Raw genomic sequence first — 9,093 nt, forward strand, 5'->3', positions numbered from 1 at the left:
ACCATAAAATTGGCATGACAAACAGATAAATCTTGACTGCTGACATCTATAATAATTTTATACATAGTCAGCATCGACTGGCTTTTTCCAACAAAATATTTTAAAATAGTTACACAGTTACAAAGTCTGAGGATAACTCATTCAGTCAATTGTATCTCTGTGTAACTGCCGAGAGGCTAGTGTATGGCTGAAGCCTGGTAAAGGAACCTATCTCTGTCTTTCCTCTGCTCCAGCTCCACTGTAAAAACTCTGGAGTGGGGAGATGGCTGGCAGAATTAAAAGATTTCTGCTCGATTTATTCAGCGGTGAGGTTTTTAAATATAGACCGAGGAGCTCCAGTGCACTGCTGAACTCATGAATAAAGGCTAAATGGACTTGAGAGCTAAATGGAATTGGAGAGATTAAAAGAAAAAAAAAAGGGGGGGGATTAAAAATGGAAAATGTTGAGCAGGATATGAGAGGCAGCCATGCTTGCTCAAATTCTCTTGCTTTGCCTGCACTCCAGATGTAAACGAGCGAGTATGAGGTTTTTTTTCAGAGGAAATGAAGCCACATTCAAGCACCACCGACCGACTTTGTGCATTTTAAGTACGCTGTGAGCAAACACAAAGAGTGTGGCAGGTTGAAGTGGACTGTCATGATGCGATCGGCATGATAGGATCCCTGTATTCCCCGGGTCCTTGAAGCAAGACAAATAACTCCCACTAATTGAATTCCTTTGAAGAAACACCCCAAAGATGGACATCTCCACGGGCCCTGTTTTGACAAGATTTTTCATGCCAGTGTATCACTTTCACACATCGTTTCCTCCCTTGACATGGCTACGACGATGACCCAGTGGCAATATGTTTGGCTCATAAACATGCCTAATTCATTAATGAAGCTGATGGATTGGGGAGACAACAAAAGCAGAATAGCCTCTGTTTTTAATTAGCTGAGAAAGAAATGTAGCTGTTGTGATGGATCATGGGGGACATCCTAGAGGGAGCGAAGGCATTCAGAGGCCATCGTGTGATCTACAGCTTGGCTCCCACGTGTCACCGTATGTCCCCACTGGCTCAGTCAGAGCCTGCATTCATACACGGATCAACATTTACTCATGCGTGACAATAATTTCAGCCTGCAAGCACGTCACAACCCAACCACCAGAGCAAAGAAATAAATAAGAAACTAAGAGAAAAGAGGCACATTTCATTGGTGTGAGGTTGAGCACAGATGAACGGCTGTCTAAGATTGTGTGAGCCTGAACAATCTGACCTCCATGTGATGACACGAAGTCCTGCATTGGTTTTTCTACACACAGACGCCACTCAGTTGTGCTGCTACATCTGTTAATGGAGGGCAAAATATTCCCTTAAGTATGGAAGCATTTAGCTGTCCTACCACGAGAGTTTCTCCTCTGTCAACATGTTAAAAAAAATATTTATCCTAATCTTGTTTCATCCATAAATAAATTGGATTGTTGCATCCCAAATTCAAAACTGTACCGTCTTGAACAGCAGCAGTGGAAATGGGCCTGGAGGATCACTATAACCAGAATCTCCAGCAGGTGGAAAACTGGTTCATGTGTCACTTGACTGAACTCACCAGAACAAGTATTAGCACTGCCAGCTGAACTTTAAGCCCATCTGTGGGATGAAAGACACTCATTGAAGAAGCAACTTTTTTCTTTTTTACTAAATAAATATTATTTGCAGATCCATCCTGCAGAATTTAGCTACTAAGGGTAAAAGTCTTCCAGAATGTCTATTTTCTGTCAGAAAAGTGTATAATTGTGCGGTAAGAGATTAAAGATTACATAAGATTGCACAAAGATGAGGATTAGCATTAGCCTTGATGCTGTCAGCTCCCCAAATCTACTCAAAATGGATCTAGCCAAATACACTGTGCACAGACAGGAACCAAAAGGATAAGAGGGAATGATAACACCCGAACACCCTCCTCAAACAGGAACACTAAGCACAATGAGAGCGCATCTGGTCCTATGTGGGTCAAATCCCAGGCTAATTTCATACTATCAGCTTCATCTGCAATGATAGAGCAACTTACCATACAATACTCTCATGATACATTCACCAGATTTACTGTCGTATCATGATTCAGTGATTCTGCTGTCCTTAGATATAATGAGCAGAGGCCAGTTCTGACTGACCAGCCTCATACCAATCTAGTCCTTATTCCAAGACCAATGCTAGGATAATCCCCCTTATAACTCTGATAACTATCATAACGCATAAAATAAACGTCATCTTTTATACAGTATGATATGAAAACAGTGACTGAGCCCATTAAATCTTTGAGAAAGTGTTTACTTAAGTCTATTGAACTCCACACAAATGGAACAGAAAGGAGTCTCCCCCCACATGTTGTAAAAAATATGGGTTTAAGAACTTTTACTTTGGCTTCACTTTTTAGACCCTGAAGAAAATGAACAAAACTGATCAATAAATATTTGTGTTTTGTCTCCTGGTGTGTCTGTGGATATGCTTCAAGTGTGAAATGAGATCTTAAATTCATAGGTGTGTTTGATTCAGATCACCACAGGAGCAGTCCAATTAAGCTCTCGAGCTGTCTCACAGTTAATTAACCCTCCAGCAATTAAGTTAAATCAAGAGCTTAAAATTACCAACTGGGATCAGCTGTGTATATAGGAGTACCTACAGTACGCGGGTCCTACAGTACGTTGTTTCCTTCAGAACAGATATTATTAAATGCTATAATGTAGTTAATTATGAATTTCAATCATATTTATGCCAAAAAGGCCAAGCCTACATTATACTCTGCTGTGGATACGGACAGCTGGAGACCCCATGGCCGGGTAGTCATTCTTGTTATACTTCTTTACTCAGCCCCACCCTGGGCTGCATTGTAATCGAAGTTCCCCACGGAATTCCACTTCCGAGCGGTCACATTTACTGTCTGTTGATGAAATTTACGTCACGCGGATCCCAGCACACTTGCAGATGGAGAGAGTATAATGTGCACATTAGGGTTAGGCTAGAGACTGCTACAGCAGTGAATGCTTCTTGCGTCTCTCAGGCTGTTCAGTGCAAACTTTACAATGAAGAGCTGCAAAAATCAAAGCCTGTATTTTCACTCAGTTTCTGTAAGCACACAAAATCAGTGTCCAAAATATTTCCTAAAATTGAAAAACTTCTAGATTATCATGAAATTTTCTATGAATTGTTGACTGGAAGATGTCAGACTGTGACCATTCTGTGCATTACTGTAGGTTAGTGACAACCATTAAAGAGACAAATAGTCACTTGCAGCACGTTCATCAAACATTAAACTTCTGATAAAAACTCCACCAGCTTTTCAAGACACTGTCATCTGATCACAATCATGCAGCATTATCACCACAGCATAAATACAGAAACATCAACACTATTGGGCCATGTTGCACCCCTAAGTGTGTGTGCCTTCACTGAGCCAGGTTTTTACCCAAACAGCCTCTGAGAAGTTTGCTGGACAGGAATTTGGTGCATGCATAAGCAACTGTTTAATAAACTGCATTTTTCAGACATAGTTTGGAGAGTTGCTCAGTCTTTTTGCACAACCCACTGTCATTGTTGCATGTTTTTTGGCAATTTTTGCACGCTTTGCGCTTTATGTAGTCCCGTGCTGACTGTATGTTACATGTAGCATCATGGTCTTGGAGAAATGCTGTCTTGTTTCACTGTGTACTGTACCACTGCACACAGCTGATATTAAAACATACTGATATTATAGATTATTTAATGTAGGCTGATGGGACAAACAATATGAATTGCTTGAATTGCCAAAGAAGCAGCCAAATACAGTGCAAAGACAACAACAGGGCTTTACCCTTTTTTTCATTTAACAAAATGTGGGTGTGTCTCCTTTTGCGCACATCCCTGTCCGCCGCAGACAGAATCAACTTCTGTGTGAAATTCTGCACTAGTTTGGATTTAATCTTCAATCTTTGGAAGCTTGAGGAGAAAGCACTAGTCTATGACTGCAGTTACCCACAGTTTATTATTGGCAAAATTCACTGCAAACACTCATCTTCTCCTGTTTTCCTGACCTGATCACCTCTGTGTGATAACCTGCCTGATCAGATCTCCTGGCAAAACAAGCTGTTTAAAGCTGCCTCACTAAACATGAGTGACTTCCATCAGGGACGCCGTGCATGTCTCATCTGATTCGGTTAAGACAGAGTATTAAAAAAAGCAGCCCTGAACTCAGCAACGAGTCGGACGGCGACATGTGCAATCTAGAACTTTATTACAAAGACTGGCATGTTAAACAAATTTTTAATTTAAAATTGGTAAAACTAATATTTATGCTGATTTACAGTAATGCTTTAGATCAGCAGAAAAAAACCTGAAAGCATTCTGGTTCCAACGCTCTGTTTCCAAGACTATTAGCTGTGAGCAGATATCTGATATCATCCTAGAGATACATCCGTCCTCAGATGCATATACTGTGCCTTTACACAGTGCACCTGCAGAACCTAAACTCAGCAGACCACATCCCAGCTTCTTCCTCCTACTGCAGAAATCTTGCACTCAGTGCAGGCGGAGGAGCTGCACACCAGCTGCTGGCATGCTCAAAACCAGAGGAAGCTGCCTTTCTGCAAACAGGCCATAATAGTACTTCTAAAAAAACGAAATAAAATCACACATTACAAGGCCCTCTAGTTTCTGCACTTTCCCTTTAAGTGCCACCAAAAACACATTGATTACAACTCTGCAAATAGAGGGTCATTCATTAAGGATTGCTAATGACACATATATATACTGCACCCATTTTGCTATCAAAACACAGGGAACGTATGGCTGCCGTTCAGAGGTATGCAGTTTTATGGTCTGAAGTCAATAGATGGAGGGATGCCCATCATTGTTTTAAACGGAAATAGAGGTGATGAGTGTTTAACCCCAATTACTGAAGTAAAGGAGGGAGAAATCAGCCTGAAATGCAAACAACATCATCGGCACAGAGCATAAAAATCCACAGGTACAGTGAAAGTAGTCACCGATGGAAAGTAGGAAAAAAAGACTTTCCAACCAACCGCTGAAAGAGACAGAGATTGCTTGGATCGGCATTAACAAGAAGCGAATACACTCGAACAGCTGCATGGCACTGCGTGCACGAATGCAGCCCGCTCCTCAAAGTAAACAGAGCAGCCAGGCTTCTCCCTGAAGCACACACAGAAAAAGCATGGCAGAAAACAGAGCCACTGAATCATGTCAGGTTATGTCCTTCATCTGACTTCACCGAGCATCAATGGAGAGGAGAGGCTGCTGCTGCTGAGGATGGGAGAAAAAGGGGAGGGGGGAATGGTAAACAAGCGAGCTGGAGTGGATCAAAAACGAATGCGTCAAGATGCTTTGAAGCCCTCTGCATGTCAGAGGCTCGGTTTCCATCGGTGACTGTGGATAACCTACTTGTTTAATTAGCTTCGGGTGCTGTTTCTTCATCCCACTTGTACATACTGGATGTGTGTATATTTATTCTACCATATATAAACCGGTTATCACATTCAAACAGCCTCAGCCTTTCCATACAAACTGAGCGGTGGAGCTAGCGAACAGGCTAAGCACGTTTACGTTCAAAAACGTCAATAATAATATCACCTGGGGAAAAGCAGAAAAAAAAAATCAAAGTAATTCAATCGGTTTGGAAACAAGAGCGAGAATGATGAGCGAAACGAAAAAACGGTGTCACTAACCAGTTCAGAGACGTCTAATAGTCCGCAGCGCTATATTCCATGGTCGTTATAATAAAATAATGTGACAGTAATAAAAGACTACACTTCTATGGTGGCCCTGCTGTCGCCGTCCTGCTCGCCGTAGCTGCTCAGTGTGATGGCGCTGGCTCTGCAGGGCCACAATGAAACGGCTGATGCCTTCATGAGCCGTCGGATATTGTCGGCACAGACCAACTAGGGGAAAGAAGACTACATGGATCATTTGTATGGTAGAACGGGGGGAAAAGAAAGAAAGAAACTCCGTGACATTCTAAATATCTTCTGTTTAGTGCTACACTCACAGGACGTAAGACATAAAAAGTTACGGTGATGAATGTGTTTGCAAATTCATTTAATGTTGTTTCTGGAGTGGTAGATGACCGTTGGTTATTTTTCAAAGAAAAAAACATCGACTAAACGCTGGTCTAATTTGTGAACCTTGTCACGTTTGTTTCGTACTTGTTTAATACCTTGGCGTTCTTATTGTGGCGTTTGAATAATCGATAGTTAAAAATCCGTATTTTTTCAGAAGCTTCGAAGGGCACATTCCGAACCCGGCGGTTTGACTGACAGGACGTCCTTCCAATCCGACGAGTGGAAAGGTTTTGGAGGCGGAACAGGGAACTGTCCGATTTCTTCGACGAACATTTCATCGTGACACACTTTTGACAAAATTTTGTTTACACCAAAGTTATTGAATTACAGTCTTTTATTAGCCTGTTAAAGCTCAATAAGGCAAAAATAAAATACATTTGGGAATAGTTAGAGTGAAATAATGTGGGGCTTTTGTTGTTAAAATTTAAAATAAAAATCGATTTTTATATCATAAAGTGCAAGGTGAATGACCTGCCATGAAGTGTTTGACTTTACAAAAGAAGAGACACACAGCTGTTTGGGATGCTGTGGAGGTTTGTTTGTTTTGTTATATTGTTGAGGCGCCATCTTTTGTCTGCACATGGAGCAGCACTTTGATGCAACAGCAGCAGCCACATGGCTAATTTAACACAGTTTTTTAAAATAATTTTTCCTTTAGTTGCTTCTTCTTTTAAAAACAAAATAATATAAATATTTGCTAAAATGTAACAGTAGAAATATCTTCCATGGGTATAGCGACATTAAAAACAGTTATTCAGTTGTATTTACTTATATTTTGACTAAATTAGTATGAAAAGCTAATGAGATTAGTTCTTTATTCTGTGTAATATCCTTATCTTTATTTAACCTATGCTATAATATCTGCTGATATTGTAGCTCACTGGGCTGACCTACTGGAACAACAAATGAAACGGACCCACTGCCATCCATGCTTCTTTGAAAATGTTGAAAGAGTAGCTCAGATACTCATAGATTGCCATGAGTCAGTGATGTTATACATAGCCAGTTCTTAAAAACGCCTAATTTTTTTGTCAGGTGGTAGAATCCTTCCAATTTTTACTACTTATTCTATGCCAAACCTCCTCTAGTGCTTATCAGCAGAGAAAGGAGTCTCCTCAAAGAGGCCATTTCATTTTTTTCCCTGCTGAGCACCGTGGCCTCACACATGGAGGTGCTAATGCTTGTCCCTGCTGCTTTGCACCTAGGTACAAACAGCCCCAGTCGCAGTTTCAGATGGAGGTCAGCGCTAAACAAAACCAGCAGGGACCCATCATCTGCAAAAAGCAAAGATGAGACCAATAGGCAACCAAACCAGAAACCTTCCACTTGCTTTGCATAGGTAATCTGTTATTAATAGAACTGTGACAAAGAGCAAGATCTGGCATAGTCTAGTGCCGGTTAGGAACGTGTGTGGTTTATTGCCAGAAATTTAGATTATGCTCTTGATATGAATATATAGGGACCAAATTGCCTATAACAACAACCTTGATAATGCACAATCTCAGAGCACCAAGGGATACATAGCATATCTAGACTAATCACACACCTTTAGATGTCCTCAAGAGGATGAAAACTGCACTAAAAAAATACATTCTGTAGACCTTTCTACAAACAGGGTGGATAAAAATGGGAATGCAGTGACACAGGCTAACTGTGGAATCAGGACAGTGATCTAGTCTTGCTCTATACCCTTTGCTAATTTAGGTTTCTGCTTTCCGGTTGATGTCTGATGTCTTAAGGCTGATGTGTCAGTGATGACAGCCACTCTACCCTCTGCCAGCTCCTTTCAACTTATATCCTACAGCTGTTCATGTTTGGCAGGATGGAGTAACACACTGAGCATTACTTACATGCTTCTATGTAAGCAGCCCTGACATCCCGTACACCAAGGAACCTTTGTCTGTCTGCTCGTCACCTATCTTAGCAAGGGGACTAGAGTAAATGGCATGTTGAGTTCAGTGTCTCATTTTTGGGGTCTTGATAACATCATAAAAGTATGTCATGTCACAATTGTTTATGACTGCATTACAATGTCACTAGTTCAGATAATAAACCACACCTAACATGTTTGCGACACTACATTGACTATACATGATGTACAGTCACCAAAATCCAGTATGGTCGGGTCATATTACAACTTTATCTGTCAATACCCTAGCATTATAATGCTCCAGCTGCATCAGTTCATGCTAATATACACAAGTGTAGTATTGTAGACATTAGTACATACTAATCACCCTTAGTTCACCCCTTCCCAGCATCATTGCAGATTAACCATGGCTAGATTCAGGCATCATAAATAAGTTACAGCTAGCTGGTTAGGCTTGGCCTGCTTGTTTGTTGATATTATTAATTGGGTGTTGTCCTGACCCAAACACTGCTGGAACCCTCATCTGCTCTGTCCTTATCTTTCACAAAGGCCCAGAAACATAAATGCTTTACTTATGGAATAGAGCATTTATGTGTCTAATAGAAACTCAGTAGTTATGGAATACTACTGGGGAAAAGAGGAGTTCTGCTACACGGGCACAGCTGCAGGCCTCACTAGCTCAGCACTGGCACGGGATCCTGGTATAGACAATGGAGTGCTTCACGAGCTATAGCATGGAGGATGCTTTTGTGCTTTCTCTCTTACTGAATAGATGTCTTCTAGCCTTTAAATACAGTAGGAAACAACTTTTTTCACAACTTCTGCAACATCACTCATTGTGGAAATGAAGCTCACCAAACATGTAGTGACTGGAACTCTCCCATGGAAAGAACATTTAATAATTTCAGATCAATTCAATTTCAATTCAATTTTATTCATATACTGCCAAATCAATACAACAGTTGCCTAAAGATGCTTTATATTGAAAGGTAAAGACCCCACAATAATACAGAGAAAACTCTAGCAATCAGATGAGCAAGTTTTTTTTCGATTTGAAGGAAAATCACCCTTTTAACAGAAAGAAACCTGCTGAACTGGGCTCAGTGAGAGGCAGCCATCTGCCTAACTGGCTGAG

The 9,093-nt window shown here is 40.9% G+C and overlaps 1 protein-coding gene across 5 annotated transcripts in view; it reads right to left on the reverse strand.

Moving 5' to 3' along the window:
- fynb (FYN proto-oncogene, Src family tyrosine kinase b) overlaps positions 1-5,858 on the reverse strand; it is a 79,893-nt gene extending 74,035 nt beyond the window's left edge. For 2 of the 5 annotated variants that reach the window (XM_084953836.1, XM_084953837.1), the window contains exon 1: positions 5,696-5,858. The gene's annotated coding sequence lies outside the window, so the exon portion shown is untranslated. Of the gene's footprint in view, positions 1-5,035; positions 5,060-5,695 lie in introns of those variants that run through there. The other 3 variants (XM_084953834.1, XM_084953833.1, XM_084953835.1) reach the window with 3 other exon arrangements.
- Between the last annotated feature and the right edge of the window lie 3,235 nt (positions 5,859-9,093).

Source organism: Perissodus microlepis, chromosome 15 (assembly GCF_051167445.1).
Source record: "Perissodus microlepis isolate ML-2025 ecotype Zambia chromosome 15, ASM5116744v1, whole genome shotgun sequence".
In the NCBI taxonomy this organism is placed as follows: domain Eukaryota; kingdom Metazoa; phylum Chordata; class Actinopteri; order Cichliformes; family Cichlidae; genus Perissodus; species Perissodus microlepis.